Genomic DNA, 8,419 nt, shown 5'->3' with positions numbered 1-8,419 from the left:
GCAATCTAATATTAAATTTTATTCATCCATATCACGTATTTCGAGAATAGAATTGACTGTAGTGGGTTACCAAGATGCGGTTCTTTATAAATTTAATGGTGTTGTGCTTTACCTATGACCATTATTAAAACAACAAACCCATCATTAACTTGAGTCCCACCCCTTGGAACTGCCTGCAAAAACGAAAGGTGAGGAGTGGCGGGTCTTCTATAAGAGTAACTGAATTACACGAGTCGAGATTTCCTTCAGCTAGTAAATTACCGCACCTATGAAATAACGAAAACCCTATCGTCATTTCAAAAAAAAGGTTGTTGCAGTCATGTCCATGCATGCCATTCGTGGTCGTTGCCCTTCTTAGACTCCTTGTTCATTGTAATGTTGAAAGAGCGAAGCGGATTTTTGGTTGAACGCAGTGCCAGGAAACTCTTTTCGCCAAATAGGCACATTTCCGGCGACGAGAGCATCGAAGGAAGTTGCCTGATTTCGAACGCCATAGGCACAGCGACCCTAGCCAGCTTCGGGAGGGCGATGCTGTTGTTTATATTCTGTTCCCAAGGCCTTAAAGCGGCGCCCGGCTGCTTTTTCACTCACTTCGGTGGCGCTGGCGGGCCGCCTCCTTGCCAGTTCCGGCTCGGTTGTGTTTTGAAAGGTTGTGCGTTCCCCGTGAGCGGCTGAATGGTATGTCAGTCGCGTGCCTCCCCAGCTTTGTACGGTCATTTTGCTGTTGCAGTCGCCGGTCTACCCCACGAGCGCCGACAGTGTGATGGATAGGTGACAGAGAGATTCGAAAGAAACGATTTCGCTGTTCTCCCGCTTGTTTTAATCTTCACGCCTGGGCCGCGAGCGGATTGTTGTCACGCGGCCCCGTTCTTCGACGCTTTCGTGGCTACCGATAGGCGTCGCTGTTGAAGGTACGTGAGTGTATATGCAATGATTCAGTTGTATCTTTTGTAGCATCTTGGTCATGTGCGGCGGCAACACACTTGTGTATGACACCGCTTTCGCACTTCTAGCCCCGTCCTGCCACGCCCGAAAAAGATTTTAAAGATAACTACTGTGGTATTCTGAAGCCTCACCCGCCACTGTTGTCATCAACATTTTTTGAAAAAAAGTTTCTGTGCGCAGTTTTTAGAGGTATGTACCAAGAAGAATGTAAACTCGCTGTTATAGAGAAGTGTGTAGCGCACTGTACGTCTAAATCATTGCCAAGAACAATTGGCGATATTTCCTTCACAGAGATCTGAGGGACGGCATAGCATGCTTCATTTGTAGCCGCCAAAAAAAGATTACTCTTTTTAGTTTCCGTCAGCTCCGTTAGCTGGAACTACTGTTTGCAGAAATGTCGCAGAATGACGGGGAAATTGATCGACTTTTTGGTTCAAAGTGGCACGTAGTGGTACAAAAATATCAGGAAAATTCGCGTTGTATGGAAGCACCAGAATATAAGAGATATGCGCACAAAGTAGGCGACATGCCATTGCGTCGACAAGAGAAAAGTGACATTACTTCAAGAAGATCAGAGCTGGAGACTAACAGACAACGTTTATAGGGTATTAGAACCGAAGTATTTAGATTTTGCATTTTATATCCGATGGCGAAATGGGTTGGACATAATACCTCCTCCATAATTAGGCGGAGATGATACTGTTGTGGCTGCGAAAAAGCATGCAGCTTGTTATTTTGTCTGTGTGTGCATCAAGGGCACCGTTAAGCTACGACAAGCAGAAGTTTGCGAATCTCCCAAAAACCATGGTGCATGTAGCACGTCCGGGGAACAACTTTGGCGGCTGCCAAAATTAGAATAAGCCTTTGTGGTACACTTGGCTTCCGGAATTTTTTTATGCATCCAGATTTTTTCTAGCAAACACTAACTATGATATTACTTATCGCTATCATCTGTATCATGCATTAAAACCATTTTCGCGGCTGCAGGACACCCGCCTACCGCACCGCCTTTACGAACAAACGGCACACAAACCTATCAGCGCTCGTTTTTTAGGGCCAGTCCGTTTTGCACACCTTAGATTCTGAGATTCCTCTTTATGCGTTTCCCTTCTTGCGTCACCCTCTCACGCGTTGTCTTGTCACTTTTTTTACCCGTTTCAAAAAGCACATGATCATTCTTTTTAACCATACCTCATCGCAACCGCTAACACAACGGCTACTTCAAGCACTTGCGCTCTTCCCAAAGAGCACCACTATCAAGAAGCACCGCTGTTCGCATCTCTAAATGCATATATTCGCAGTTCCAAATGTTCTGTCCAGTTTACAGGTGCTTCTTCGGCTTCAAAAAAAAAAAAAAAAACTTCACAGAGAAAATGCGGCTTCAACGGAAAGGCCTTGAAAGAGGCGACTGCTGTGTGTTGCGCAACCGGATGCAATGCTATTGCGCCGAAGAGGAAACTTCCGCGTCGCGTGCTTTTCGAAGTGTATCACTTTTTTTAGTTTCCATTCGATTATTCCGCTCCTACATTTAGCGACCCTGAGTGAGGACGTCTCTCCTTTTTCTCTCTCCACCTTCCCGCGGCAGTACTGGCGGTGCGCCTGCGTCAAAACGGCCATCGCTGCTGCTGCTGCTGCTGAGAGGGGAGGCCAACGCGCGCCTCTCTTGTAGTGGAAGAATTATCGTGTGTGCTTTCTCGGACATTATAATGCAGAAAAAGAGATGCCAAAAACACCCCGACGAAAGTAAGAAGTTTTTTTGCGTCCTTGTAGCGAAAGACGAGAAACTCGTTCGTATTCCGTGAAACTGAGCTGAAGAATATGATCTGTGTTGTGCACGTGCTCTGCTTGATGACAACCTTGCCAGTTTTGCATTGCGCACCAGTGTTTTGCTAGGCGCACGTCACGTTCGCGCACATGATGCAAAAAGACCTCCTGCTCTGGAGTTTGGTTGACTTGCAGCACCTTATCGCGCCCTCCCGCAGTGGCTACTACAAGAGCAGACGCTCTGCATAGGATTGCGTTGACAAGCAAACGGGGGGTTGAATTTTATTGAGCCAAAATGGGACTTAGCGAGCTTTATCGCTATCACATTGGTTAAAATATCAAGGTTAAATCAAGGCCTTCACTGGTCAAACAAAGCCCGAAAACTGTGGATTTCTGTTTCTCGCAGTCAGCTCTCGCGTGCGTCATTGCTGCACGGGTAAATGGTTGAATTTCATTCGTCCGGTGCTTTCATGCCACTCCTCTTCCACAGAACCTTGCTGTCATCCCTCGGGATAGCTGAAAACAGGTGCTTCTGCGGCGTATGGTTCAGGACGCAAAACTGGTTAATACAGAATTAGGCAAGCCTATACGAGTCCCACAGAGTAGCGGTTTGTGCGAGTTGGACACATAGCGAAGTGTTAAGGTGCAGCATAAGACGATGGACAACTAACACAACCAAGACGCACAGTAGCGCACCGTGTGTCTTCTTTGCGTTAGTTGTCCCTCGTCTTGTGCGGCGTTATCACACTTCGCTCTACAAGTCGCCGTAATCGTAGAACGGCAGGCACTGTTAGGACCATTCGCATGAAACCCTGAATTATGCCGTGATACCGTGTATTCAGCTTGTTGCCTAATGCACTTTATTTTTGCTGAGGACAGCGTCGTCGAAGTTTAATTTCAGAAACAGTGGAATGTGTTGCGTGCTGTTAAAACAGCTGCGTGCTGTTAAAACAGCTGTTAAAACAGTTTCCGCATGCAGTTTGTTCTGAAGCATCAGTTATTTAAGTACACGCGAGCTGCTTTGTACAGAGCCGCACTCGACATTTTCTCAAGAATTATTTCTTGTTTGTTTTTGCATTTGTGCTAAGCGTCAAGTTCCACTCTAGAGAGTCTTGTGAATTAACCTCCCGCCGATTCCTCCTTGATTGTGTCCTAAAGTTATTCTGATCCGGGAATTTGCTGATTGGAGGAGGCTTTACACGTCCGTTGTGCTATGTTTTTTTTTTCGCCTCTTGCATTATCAGCACCGACAACAAGACGAGATAAGGAGCGAGGCGCTGAAAAGAAAATAATTTGCGTTTCTTATCTGCCTTTCTCAATGTCTTTTAACTGTGAGTGGTACTGGGTACCGGACCTTCGGCTCAGTCCTTTTGCCGCGACGAAATACAGTCGTCGGCACACGTACAAAATACTTTGCCCTCATTCACAAGTATAGCGTTATAAAAAAATGCAATTGCGCAACTTTACTTGGGCAAGGCGGGAGAAACAGCAGAGCTGGTGGGCACTCTCCTTTCGTCGGAGACCCGGCTGTTGCATAATCATCAGCGGCAGCAGCCCACTAAGCTCACTGCATGCACCTTTAACCGCTCCTGTCCCGTGCCGCTAGAGTCCATTCTTTGCATCTGAATTTCCGGATTTTGTCCCTCAATCAAATAATTCGCCTTCCTCTTTTTGTAGACGCGTTTCTCGATATCCACTCTGTCACACTAGTAGTCCTCCGATTGTCATTTCGCCTAATTACGTGACCAGCCCGAGTCCATTTCATCTGATTAATTTTAACTATGATATCTTCTACTCCAGTTCGTTCTCTGGTCGAGGAAGCTCGTTTTCGGTCTCTAAATGTCACTCGGAATGTCATTCGTTCCGTGGCCCGTTGAGCCGACCTAGGTTTGATTTCAAGTTATTTAGTAAGGCGCCAAGTTTCCGCTCCATATGCCATAATCTCACATTTTTTTTCCGAATTTTCCGCCAAAAGCTCTCCGTGAATGGCAGGCCCGGATCGTTTCGTCCGCCGACTTTCAAATCTCTCCCAAAGTGGGCCGCTTTAGCATGTGATATAACCTGCGGCCAAGTCTACAGCCAACGCCCGCGCTACGAACCCAAAGGACATGCGGCGCACCAGTACAGTGGCTAGAATATTCTAGCCACTGTAGCACCGGGAATAAGCTTCATTCGCAAACGCTTCCAGTCAAAACATGGCTGCGCGAACAAGTAACGTGGATCCCTTGGCCAGGCAATTGCCGCTTGTGCAAGCAATCAGATGCCGTTGTTTTGTGCTGTGCCGTGACGCGGTCTTTTCTGGGACGTTTTGCAACGGACACTAAAAAAAAAAGGACACTGACATCACCCCGTACACCATTCGCTTCTTGCCATTTGAAGACGTTAATTGGGTGCCATATGGCGTTTTTGTTCCCCTGGGATTGTTTAGCTTGTGGAAGTGCCGCATGACTTATCGGCAAGCGAAACCTGCTAGGCGAACCAAGTGCATTTTTCGGGAACAGGCGGAGTTGGTACGGAGCGTTTATACGGCGCACAGTGATCCACCGGAGTGGCTGCCTCTTTTTGATGCGTGCGTTTGCTTGCCTGAGTTTTCAAATGGTGCCGATCTACGTTAGACTGACGTGCTTACCCTTCGCTCTCTGTTAGGTGTTCATATTGTGTGTTAATTGTCTTGTATGAGTTTTTCTAAAATTTCTATGCATTAAAAAAAAAAGATAGTTTAATCGAATAGACGCCGGATTCATGACACGAAAACCCAAGTTCTTGATTCCGACCCTGGGAAGCGTTTTTTTTTTCTTCTTTCCAATTCGCTGCACCTGTTATTGTTCCCCCCTCTGCTAACGTGGAATTCCCGAGCCTTTCGGGTGCGCGAGTGGTTCGGCTTCCGGTTTCACGCATTAAAGTTCCGGAGTTCGATTTCCAGCCTCTCCCTCACCACATTTGCTTTCTTGAGGCTGCGAGATTTTGTGTCTACGACAGAGGGGATTGCTTCAGACTAAACTGTTCTGCTGTTAAAATAAGTACGTGACGCTTTCTTTGGGTTCTAGTTTACGAGACCATGGTTTATATTTCATGCAGTAAACTGCGGCAACTGCTATACAGGGAAACAATTTAAAACTGCTTCGTTTTCAATCTAGAAGAGGCGAACCTGAATTGAGAGTTTTGTAGTTTATTGTACGCACAATGTCAACACTTGTTTTCGTTGAGGTTTAACACGCCGACGCTACACAGACGATGAGGCGCGCCGTAAAGGAGTGCTCCGGATGAATTTAGGCAAACTAGATCTTTGACTACCGCCGAACGGTCGAACACACGGACGTTTTTCCTTTTCGCTTCCATTACAACAGCGGCCACCGTGGCCGGGCATCGAACCCGCGTCGGTCGATATTTTGTGGAGTTCATAGAAATGAAGCATAAACGATGTGCGGCATCTTAGATAAATTTGTAAAATTCACAGTCCAAAGCTCTGCAAAAGAAACGGTCTGTGCATCTAGGTCTTAGGATTCAGGTATAATGTGCAGAAGTTTGTCGAGAAAGTCCCAGAGGGTAAAAATAAGGTTAACTGTACGGACGCAACTGCCAACAGCTGCTGAGAATAAAAAGACACCGCCTTATTACTGCTTGCCCCGTGTGAGCTGACTTTTCAAGTGTAGTATTTAGCGTTCACTGATCAAATACAATATATGGGCAAAGGAAAATGAGTAAGTGGAGAGAATGCTGCCACCTTCATATTATTAGGTAGCCACAAATAATTCGGTAGCACGTGATGGTGGTCCTGGTACCACAGCTCGGATCGCAAGAACTCGAGTGGTTGCGTGGGCCATTTCATTCCCCTGTAGACCGCAGCGGGCCGGAATTCGTATTAAGATACTTTTTCTTGGGTTGATAGTCTCCTCTAACAGCGAGGCTGCTGTAGAGGAGATACTGCCTTTTGTGGAAGTTAAGTATGGCGCACTTCGAATCACTTATGCTTTTGGTCACTCGGGTAGAATGTATAGCAAGGGCTAAGACCATTTTCTCGCCCTGTGTGGGATCTTTGGCCGGTGTGGATGCTGACGCCATTGTGACTCGGTCATTGTTGACGGCTGCAATTGCCATGGCGTTAATTGCGACAAGAGCCGCCGTCGTAGTAGTCGGCAGTTTCAACTTAGACAATCTCACGTGGCTCACAATGGTTTCGGAAACGTTTGTCAAGGGCTTGTTGTGCTCTAGCCTGCCTCCTTTACACGTTTAGCTCTGTGTGCACATTTCTGGGTAGTAGCTGAATGCGTATGTATTTTCGCCTTTCGTGTGGAAGGTCACCTTCATTTTGGGGGGAACTTCCGCTTCGTATTCCGAGTGACTGCATAATGGGTCTTCCCGTTTTGCTTTTAGACAAGCGTTTCAATTGGGATGTTTGTTGCGTTTCGGTTAGTTCTTCAATCGATTCCTGGATGTCTAGTGCTTCGAATCGTTCGTTGGGCGTGGTAACTGGTAATGTTATTGCTTGTTTACAAACCTGTTTATTTACGCCAGTAATTTTTATTTTCTCGTCATTTTTGAGTTGCACGAAAAGAATACAGTCGGTGATTATGCTAATTACGAGAGAGAGAGGAAACTTTAATGAACACTGAAGAGGTTAGCCCCACAAATGAAGGGACTTGCTACTTCTGATGGGGGTGAACATAGTGAGGCGAAAAAAGAAAAAAAAACAGGGGAAGAAGCGCATAGTAGCAGTGAATAAGAGGGAGAAGAAAATGAGATCAGTTAGGAACGCACAGAAAATTAACAGCACCAGGAGGGAAAAAATCTGAGGATCCCAAGGTTAAAGAACCTCGATTAATCCCGAGTCAGACAAAAAAGTTAAGAGAGCCTTCGTCCCTCGCGCCGCGTCAACGTGATTTTGCCACGGACCAAGAAAGTGATGCAGCTCTAAAGAGTTTCCGCGTAACAGTCGCGCAAGAGTTATTTTTTTCTTTATTCTTTAAACAGCCCTAGTCCGGGCCGTCGTGCTACAGTCTCTTCATTAGGAAATGGCTGGTCCGTAGAACTCCCCGAGGGCCGCACTAACACGAAGACAGGGGGCGCCAGAAGTTCTTGCGTCGATTTGACATGCCAGGACCCGGGTTGAGCAAGTCCTCCCAGGAAGCGATGCGGGAACGCAGGTGTTGTTGTAGGTCTGGCGGATGGCACTCCCAGTAAAGGCGCCGTACTGATGGGTAGGAAGGGCAGTTGGGTGTAGAGCAAGTGGGACGCGAGAGGATGCCATGCATGTAGTGGATACGGGATGGGGTGATAAGAGATGAGGTCTGTGCTTTCCGGACCACAGATGCCGTTTCACGCGAGAGGGCGAGGTGGGGGACCGGGAAACACTGCCTGCTTGCGCGTAGCGCGCAGAGATGCTGTCGGCGTGCCTGATGTTCTGAAATCTTTTGAGTGCCAGGGTGGTACACATGGGGCCACAACATGGACGGACCCGGGGAGAGTACTCGGGTAAGCTCGTGTGCTCGAGCATTGCCGTCCAAGTTGGCGTGGCCAGGAACCCATACCGATGTTATCCTGTGGGGAGGATTGGCGCGAAGGGCGCCGTTGAGGGTGTGAGACGTGTGAGGGTGTGTGGTGTATCGGGAAATATTTCGTAGCGCCTCCTGTGAGTCACTAATCACAAAAATTGGGGTGGCAGGGGGCTCGACTTTCACAGCGTATTCGACGGCGGTGGCTATGGAGAATT

At 47.3% G+C, this 8,419-nt stretch overlaps 1 protein-coding gene across 1 annotated transcript in view; it reads left to right on the top strand.

Annotated features, from left to right (window-relative positions):
• The first annotated feature begins 611 nt into the window (after window positions 1-611).
• LOC144144242 (atlastin-2-like) overlaps window positions 612-8,419 on the top strand; it is a 33,019-nt gene continuing 25,211 nt past the window's right edge. The window contains exon 1 of the mRNA XM_077675610.1: window positions 612-911. The gene's annotated coding sequence lies outside the window, so the exon portion shown is untranslated. The remainder of the gene's footprint in view (window positions 912-8,419) is intronic.

The sequence above is a fragment of the Haemaphysalis longicornis genome, unplaced genomic scaffold (assembly GCF_048455015.1).
Source record: "Haemaphysalis longicornis isolate Haplotype H1 unplaced genomic scaffold, Haemaphysalis longicornis Haplotype H1 scaffold_67, whole genome shotgun sequence".
Taxonomy (NCBI): domain Eukaryota; kingdom Metazoa; phylum Arthropoda; class Arachnida; order Ixodida; family Ixodidae; genus Haemaphysalis; species Haemaphysalis longicornis.
The sequence above is the reverse complement of the archived record's forward strand: the minus strand, read 5'-3'. Positions and strand labels throughout refer to the sequence as shown.